Below are 8,638 nucleotides of genomic sequence, written 5' to 3' on the forward strand. Positions count from 1 at the left end.
GATGTTGAGGGAAAGTGAGAGTGTGTAATCAGGTTCCAAGCAGAAAACTATCGGGAAATAGTGTCCGGGTGTAAGTGATGGTTGTTGTTTTCCAAGTTTATTTATATATGCATGATAACTATCTCTATAGTGAAACTTGTATAATTCATGTTGGGGGAATTATAGGGGCTTAATGTGAAGTGATAAATTATTGACTATTTGATGAGATGAAGGTGTTTTATTTACTTTTTCTTACAAGTGTGTTTGTATTTCATTGTGATTGTAGTTGTGTGTGTGAGACTAATAGTTGTCTCGAGTACCACTCTTGGTATAAGATAATCCCATGGTTGGTTCGGGTACCGGGCCTGGTATGTAGTATCAGTTAGCTCGTGTATGTACCACACTCTATGGTTGGCTTGAGGACACACGCGGAACAAAGTGCTAATGGTTGTCTTGGATAACACGCCTTGTACATTTTTTATTACCCTTTTGTATGTGGTTTCATGAGAGAACAAGGTTTACTTCTTCGTAATGTGATTGTTACATATTTTTCCATGAGTGGCCGTAATTTGTGTTTAAATGCTAGGATGGTTCCTAATTTAGACCAGGATCACATGTTAAACATTGAGGATTATGGCTTAGAGATACTTTGTGTTATGGGTTGCTTGAAAGATGTGATGAATCATCTATTTCTTGTTGTAGAGTTATTGATCATGTTATTTTTGAATGTTAAGTCTGTGTGGTGACTGTGAGTTTGTCTTATTCATAAAGCTTGTGCTGTATTGTCAGCCTGGGTGGAATGGGACATAATTGATAAGAAGGATTGAACTAATGTGGTTTAGTAAGAGTCTTGTGGGTGGTTAACTGAATTGATCAAGGGCCAGGGAGTTTGCATGAGATTTGTGTTTAAATGCTGGGACAATTCATGTTTAGATTATAATTGCATGTTAAACATTGTAGACGATGTCTTAGAGAACCTTGGTGGTATGAGTTACTTGAAAGATGTGATGAATTAGGTGGTTGGAGATATGATGTATCTCTTTCGTAGTATTTTACTCTCTTAGAAGCTCATGTACTTGTTTAGAATAGTTCCTTGGGAGGGTTTAATGTAACCTTACAAAAGTACTTTATTTAATCAAGTTTGAGAGTCATTATGTATTTACGATAAGGTGATTATTTTATATTTTTTTTGCTTCTACATTGCATATTTTAAATTGCGTGTAAGAGTTCTTCTATCTAGGTATTAGAATAGGTGTCCGCACGGCCTGGTGGGTTGGGTCTTGACAATGCTCCTATATTATTAGAGTTTTACTAAACTTGTTAGAGGGGTTGTTGGTGTTTATGACCCTTTGTATATATTTTTTCGTAGTAGTTTAGTGGAAATGATGGAGTTGTATGATGTTAGGAATATGTTAATATTACAGGATATTTTCCATTTGTTCACGAGTTGGAAACAAGTTTAATTGAGTGTGCGATCAGTTCAGTTTATAGGGTTATGAGGTTGTGATGTGCATGATTTTATGAAGTTTACACATCCTGTGAAGTGTGCAATTTGCCATCAAGAAGAATTAGGTTGTATGATTAGTTTCCCTTCATTGAAGAAAGGTAAGAATGATGCAGGAAGGAAAAGATTTGAGACACACAATTACAAAAATAGATTGAAGATATGAATCATGTATTTTGTAACTTGGACAAATTTGAGTTGTGTCTAGTGAAACAGGAAAGCGAGGTGGATTTGATAAAACATGAAGAGGTGAACCCATTGTACATTTTTGGTTATTATTTTCTTTGTAAGACACTTTTCACAAACCTTATAATCGTATATAGGCAGTTTGCTCCTATACTATTTGAGTTTTGTAACATTCTAAGAGGGGCTGTGGATGTTGATAATACTTTGTATCTGTTTTGCCGAAGTAGTTTAGCTGCAATGATGAAGTGGTAGGTCTATGATGTTAAGTGTGTGTTAAGATTGCAAGATGTTTTCCCCTTTAGTCGTGAGTTGGTAACAAGGTTATCACATGCTTTAGTATTGAGTGAGCAATCAACTGAGTTTAGACAGTTATCAGATAGCGAAGTGCATGAGTTTATTAAGTTTATGCATCCGGTAATGATTGCAATACAGAATCAAGAAGCATTTGGCTGTCCGATCAGTTTCCCTTCCTTGATGCAAGGTGGAGTAGGAAATGAAAGATTTGAGATTGAGGATGTGCATCATGTCTTTTGTGACTCGCTGGAAAAATTGGAGTTCTGTTTAAAGAAACTGGAAAGTCAGTCGGGTTTGGTAAACAAAGAAAGAGGTGAGTCGATTGTACACTGTTGGTCTTGGTATCTTTTAATTCTAAAAGGGTTAGAAAGCATTTCAATGTTTTATAGATAGTACACTGAAATGCTTTTGTCCTTATAATGATAGTAGGTAGAAATAGTAACTATCTTTGAAACCGTAACAACATCCTTCGATTTAATTTCTAAATGTCTATCCTTTGAAACAATAATCAAAGACTCTAGAAACTTTGCCCGCAGAAAAAAAAATTCACCAATTTCTCTTCAAGCTCAAGTTTCTTGTATCCTTTCACCTTTAAGAGCTTTACCTTTGAAAATTATGTATGGCAATTCTCAAATTTTTCCTTTGCCACAAAGTTGCAATAGCTTCCTGCTTCCATTGCATAATCACCAAACTGCATAATTTTAATTAATTATTCATTACTTCACAAATAATTAACAATAGATAAAAAAATTAAAATATTGAAAAGGTTCAAATTAATATACTTACATCGATAAAGAGTCTTTCAATATTGTTATGGATTGTCCCAAAATTGAAAGGCTCTTTATCGACGTAAGTATATTAATTTGAACCTTTTAAATGATTTTTTTTTAGCAGTTTTTAATTATTTGTGAAATAATGAATAATTAATTAAAATTATGCAATTTGGTGATTATGTAATGGAAGCTGGAAGCTATTGGAACTTTGTGGCTGAGAAATTTTTTTAGAATAGCCAAATAGAATTTTCAAAGCTAAAGCTCTTAAAGGTGAAAGGATACAAGAAACTTGAGCTTGAAGAGAAATTGGTAAAATTTGTTTTGCTGCAGGCTGAGTTTTTGGAGTCTTTGATTATAGTTTCAGAGGATAGACATTTAGAAATTAAATCGAAGGATGTTGTTAGGTTTCAAAGATAGTTATTATTTCTACCTACTATCATTATAGGAACAAAAGCTTTGTATTTCAAAGACAGTACACTGAAATGCTTTCTAACTCCTTTAGAATTATAATACTAGAACCAACATTGTAGAATAGGCCCACCTCTTTCTTTGTTTACCAAACCCATCTCTGGCTTTCCAATTTCTTTAGACATAACTCCAATTTTCCAACAAGTCACAAAAAATATGATGCATTCCTTCAATCTCAAATCTTTCATTTCCTACTTCACCTTGCATCAAGGATGAGAAACTGACCGAACTACCAAATGTTTCTTGACGCTATGTTGCACACTTTACCGGATGCATAAACTTGATAAACTCACACACATCGCTATCTGATAACTATATAAACTCAATTGATTGCACACTCAATTCTAAAACATGTGATAACCTTGTCGCCAACTCAAGAACAAAAGGGAAAACATCCTGCAATCTTAACACACACTTCACATCATGCACACACCACTCCATCATTGCAACTAAACTACCCTGGCAAAAATATATACAATGTATCTGAAACACCCGCCGCCCTTCTTAGAAACTTAAAAAACTCTAACAATATAGGAACAAACTGCTTATATACGGTTACAGGGTTGGAAAAAAGTGTCTTACATCAATCTATAAATTGACAATTACATCCATGAGTATCTTGTTTGGTAGTTACGGAAGGAAATACATAAACTTTTACTAGAGCTACTGGAACAGAGGAGTGAATTAATATTTGGAGATATTCCTCCGATTTATCTTTGTCATCCTTTAGGGTCATATCGAGAAAATTGGTAAGCATCTTCGTCAGACGATTAACATTATAATTAATATATGAGGTGTCATTGCAGTTGCAAAGGTCCTGAATAAGAAAATTCAAGTCATTCATCAGCTTCCATGTGTAATATTTGTGTTGTCATTGTAGTTGCAGAAAGCTTTCTGTCTAACCACTCTTTGCTTTGTCAAGAATAGATTTTAGAGTAAAGACTATCTCGAGTCAGTTTCCATATAGCACAATTTAAGCATATCCATATCTTAGTAGAATGCTTAGCATTGTTCATACAATCAAGATATAGTTTTGCAAGAGAGTTTCTCACACAAATTTTACCACCATATATTACAACAGCCACAATTTATCTTCCATGGAATGTTGTGCTCTGCTTCAACTCTAGCTTTAACTAAAAAATTCCAAGCTTGCGAATTACAACAAATCTAGGATTTAGACACAAGGTGGACTTTGAAGTAGTACTTAGCATTCACAAACACAGCCTAGAGAGGTGGTTCAGTTCTAAACCACTATTAGAAAATGAGATATTTCTCGATAGTCGTTTGTTTAATGGTTCCTTTTTTTAATATTATGTCGAGTTTGTAAAGGAAAGATAGTCTTTGTTTTATGGAATATATTATGTAAGAAAGTCAATACTGGTTGGATAGGTATGGTCTCTAAGAACTTTTGAAAAGATTATATAGCTACATGTGTCTAAGCCTTTTGTAATATGCCATATGAATAACAAAAGAAAATTATGTTGAACCTTATCTTTTCTTTCATAAAAATTCCAAATACTAATAGTTGTATCAGAGCCATTCTTCTCGAGGGATTTGTGAAGGTAAGAAAACTAAGGTTTTCTACAATTCTTCTAAGGTGAGATTTGAGCAGCAATAACATGGCATCCAGCAACTTCTTGGGTGCAAGCTCTCTTATGTTTACAGGAGAAAATTATCACATATGGGTGATAAAGATGAAGGCTTATCTCAAAGCTCTTAGTATATGGAATACAATCGAAAGTAAATATGATCCTTCTCCACTTGGACCTTATCCAACTGTTGCACAAATGAAGGTTTATGAAGATGTGAAGTCAAGAAAACCAAAAGCTCTCACATGTTTTCATTCAACACTTGCAGATGTGGTTTTCACAAGAAAAAATGCTTGTGAAATAACTAAGGAAGCATGGGAGAAGCTAAAAGAGGAGTTCGACAAAAGTGACGAAGGGTGTCAAACTCTCCCAAAAAAGAATTTGAAATGTTAAAGATGAAAGAAGGAAATACTGTGAAAATGTATTCTGCCAAACTTGTGGAGATAGTTAACAAAATAAGGTTGTATGGTGAAACCTTTCCTGATTCAGAGGTGGTGGAGAAGATGATGATAAGCATACCAGTAAGGTTCGAGTCCAAGATTTCAGCAATAGAGGAATCCTGTGATTTGAAGACTTCCTCTGTGGCAGAACTGATCAAAAATTTGCAAGCCCAAGAATACAGATCAAGTATAAGAGACTAAGAAGTAGCATTTCAGGCACAACATAAAGGCAAGCTGAAGGACAATAGAAGGATGGAAGGAGATAAAGTAGCAAATGGAAAACCATGGATGGAATCATCAAAGAAAGAGAAGTTTCCTCCTTGCAACCATTGTAAAGAACCAATCATCAAGAAAAATAATGTTGGTTCAAAGGAAATCCATTGATTCAGTGTAGATTCTATAGAAAGATGGTTCATATTGAGAAACATTGCATGATCAAGAAGAATCAACCACAACAACGCTATGTGCAACAAGTAAATTTTACTGAAGAGTAAGAAAACAAAGAACAAAGCTTGTTTATGGCTTCCCATGTAGAAAACACAGCAAAAAAATGATCATGGTTCATACATAGTGGATGTACGAGTCATATGTCTAACAATGAGCTCATGTTTCGTACACTTGACAAGTCAATCAAAACTAAAGTAAGGATGGGGAATGGTGAAACAATAGATGCACATGGAAAGGGTTCATTTTCTTTGAGACTAAACAAGATAAAAAGTTTATACATGATGTGGTGTATGTTCCTTGTTTTGCATGTAACTATTTAAGTGTGGCTCAAATGATGTCTAAATAATATTCCTTAGTTTTTAAAGACAAACATTGTTTGGTTTTTGACTGTGAAGATAGTTTGATATTTAAAGTAGAAATGGTGGATAAAACTTTTCCTTTAGATGGGAAGTTTGATAGTACAAGAGTCATGGTTGTGGCACAAAAGATGTGGTTATTTTAACAATGCTACTTTAAAATCTATAAATGAAACAGGATTAAATAAGGCTTTACTTGAGATGTCATTGTCTAAAGAAGTTTGTGAGCTATGTTAGATGGGTAAGGTACACATAAAAGAATTTCCTAAAAATGCTACCTGGAGGGCAACTAAAAAACTTAAACTAATTCACACTGATGTGTGTGGACCTATGAAGACATCATATTTGGGATACAATAAATATTTTATACTATTTATTGATGACTTAACAAGGATGACTTAGGTTGTCTCACATATTTCAAGTTTCCAAGAAATTTAGTGTCATGCCCGAGGCTAACCCCTTGACGTAACACGAGACCTAGGATCACGAGTGACCCCACGCTAACCCTGCTCTTGCATATATCAAGAATACTGAGAATAACTGAATAAGACATATACTATGCGGAAGCTAAAACAATAGATGACTAGAAAATGGGGAAACCCCAGCTAGTCTGAATGTATAAACTATAATAAGAGTTTAATAACAATAGAAAGATGAACTTAACAATTCAAGTTGTTTCTACTATTATGTCTGAAAATTCTCTAACTAGGTTGAGTTGTTGGGATATGCCCCCCAGCTAACTCAACAAAACTGAATAACAAGACTAAAATGGAAAGCATGTCTATTGTCCTCGAAGTATGCAGAAATGCGGACTGAGAATCAATCAAAGCGCGATATGGATGTTGAGTACCTGAACCTACATCATGAAAGGATGTAGCTCAGAGTATGCGTCAGTACTTAAAATGTACTGAGCATGATTATCTGTTTAACTGACCCAACAAGTGTACTTCATGAACTTAGAGAATCTATACAACTAGGGTTCTGAGTTTCATACAAGGAACTAAACAAACTTTCCAAGAAACATGTTATTTTGATTTAGGATATTACAACAGCAAAATCATAGTAAATATCCAAGGTTTTAGAAACCCTAGGGATAAACAAGATATGGATAATCAAGGAACTGACTGAATTCTAGGGACTTAATGGATGAAAGAAACCCACTAGTGAAATCCCAAATACCTGGTGATGAAATCTACGGAATCCTTCGATTTCGGGGATGACCGACATATAGGGGAAAGGACCGAAATGACCGACTTAAATATTACGAGTGCCACCTACTACAATACTGAAGGGCCATCGTTTGACCTACCAACCGTCGTTAGGAGACGTCGGTCAAGCTTTGCTCGACAAGGCTTCACTAAAATGAGCATAACTTTTTACTCTGAGCTTGGATTTTAGCAAACTCGGTGGTGTTGGTAAGAGGATTCAATTATATTTCATTAGGTAGGTCATGGGCCATATAATTCATTTTGTGCTAAAAGATATTACCATTTGAAGTTGACCCAACAATAATTTTCCTCTAATTGGCTTTTGACCCTCACCTACGGTCTGTAGGTCCAACCGTGGACCGTACTGGTTGATCATGGATGGGATCAGAGACCATAAAACTCTGGACTCCAATAATGGAACCATCCTACGGTTCGTGAGTCAATCAATTGACCGTGGTTTTCGGTCCTAGGTGTCATCTTTAGATTCTGAAATTTCACTAAGTTTGGGATTGAACCACGGGACCCCACCTACGGTCTGTGGTTCTACCTATTGATACGCTCAAATTACACCTCCTTACAGAAGTATAAGCGATCGTTATCAAGTAAAGAACCCAACTTGTAGGTTGGGATCGATCCCACGAGGAAAATGGTTTAGACTTTACTTTACAATTATATTCAATTAGTCAAATTATTTCCAGAAATAGGTAATAAAAGGGGGGTTGTGTTGGTGTAAAACAAATAGTAAGAACTTAATAAGTAATCAATAATCAAACTCAACTTAGGTTGTTATCAAGATAAGAGAAATAACTAGGGTATACGTGTTCCCCACAATCTCATAACGCAGCAATCCTAGTAACAACAATCATTTTCTAGTGTATTACATGCAAAGTGATAAGTTAGGTATCTCTAAATCCTTGGTCCGGCATCTAGAGAATTTCACCCCGCACCTTGGTCCGGCAACTAGAGAATTTCACCCCGCACCTTGGTCCGGCAACTAGAGAATTTCACCCCGCACCTTGGTCCGGCAACTAGAGAATTTCACCCCGCACCTTGGTCCGGCAACTAGAGAATTTCACCCCGCACCTTGGTCCGGCAACTAGAGAATTTCACCCCGCACCTTGGTCCGGCAACTAGAGAATTTCACCCCGCACCTTGGTCCGGCAACTAGAGAATTTCACCCCGCACCTTGGTCCGGCTACGTGTGTATAATTTACTAACCCTTACCTTTACCTCATATTAGACATCATAATCGATGTTTGGCTTAGTTATTACTTCGCACCAATCGACACTAGCCTATTAGATAGTATCACACTAAATCTATGTTGATAATTCTTTTCTTGTTGATTACCTCCTTGGTCCGGCAAGTAGCAACAAGGCGAGTTTTAACGTTTGCA

The sequence above is a fragment of the Solanum tuberosum genome, unplaced genomic scaffold, assembly GCF_000226075.1.
Source record: "Solanum tuberosum cultivar DM 1-3 516 R44 unplaced genomic scaffold, SolTub_3.0 scf00071, whole genome shotgun sequence".
Classification (NCBI taxonomy): Eukaryota; Viridiplantae; Streptophyta; class Magnoliopsida; order Solanales; family Solanaceae; genus Solanum; species Solanum tuberosum.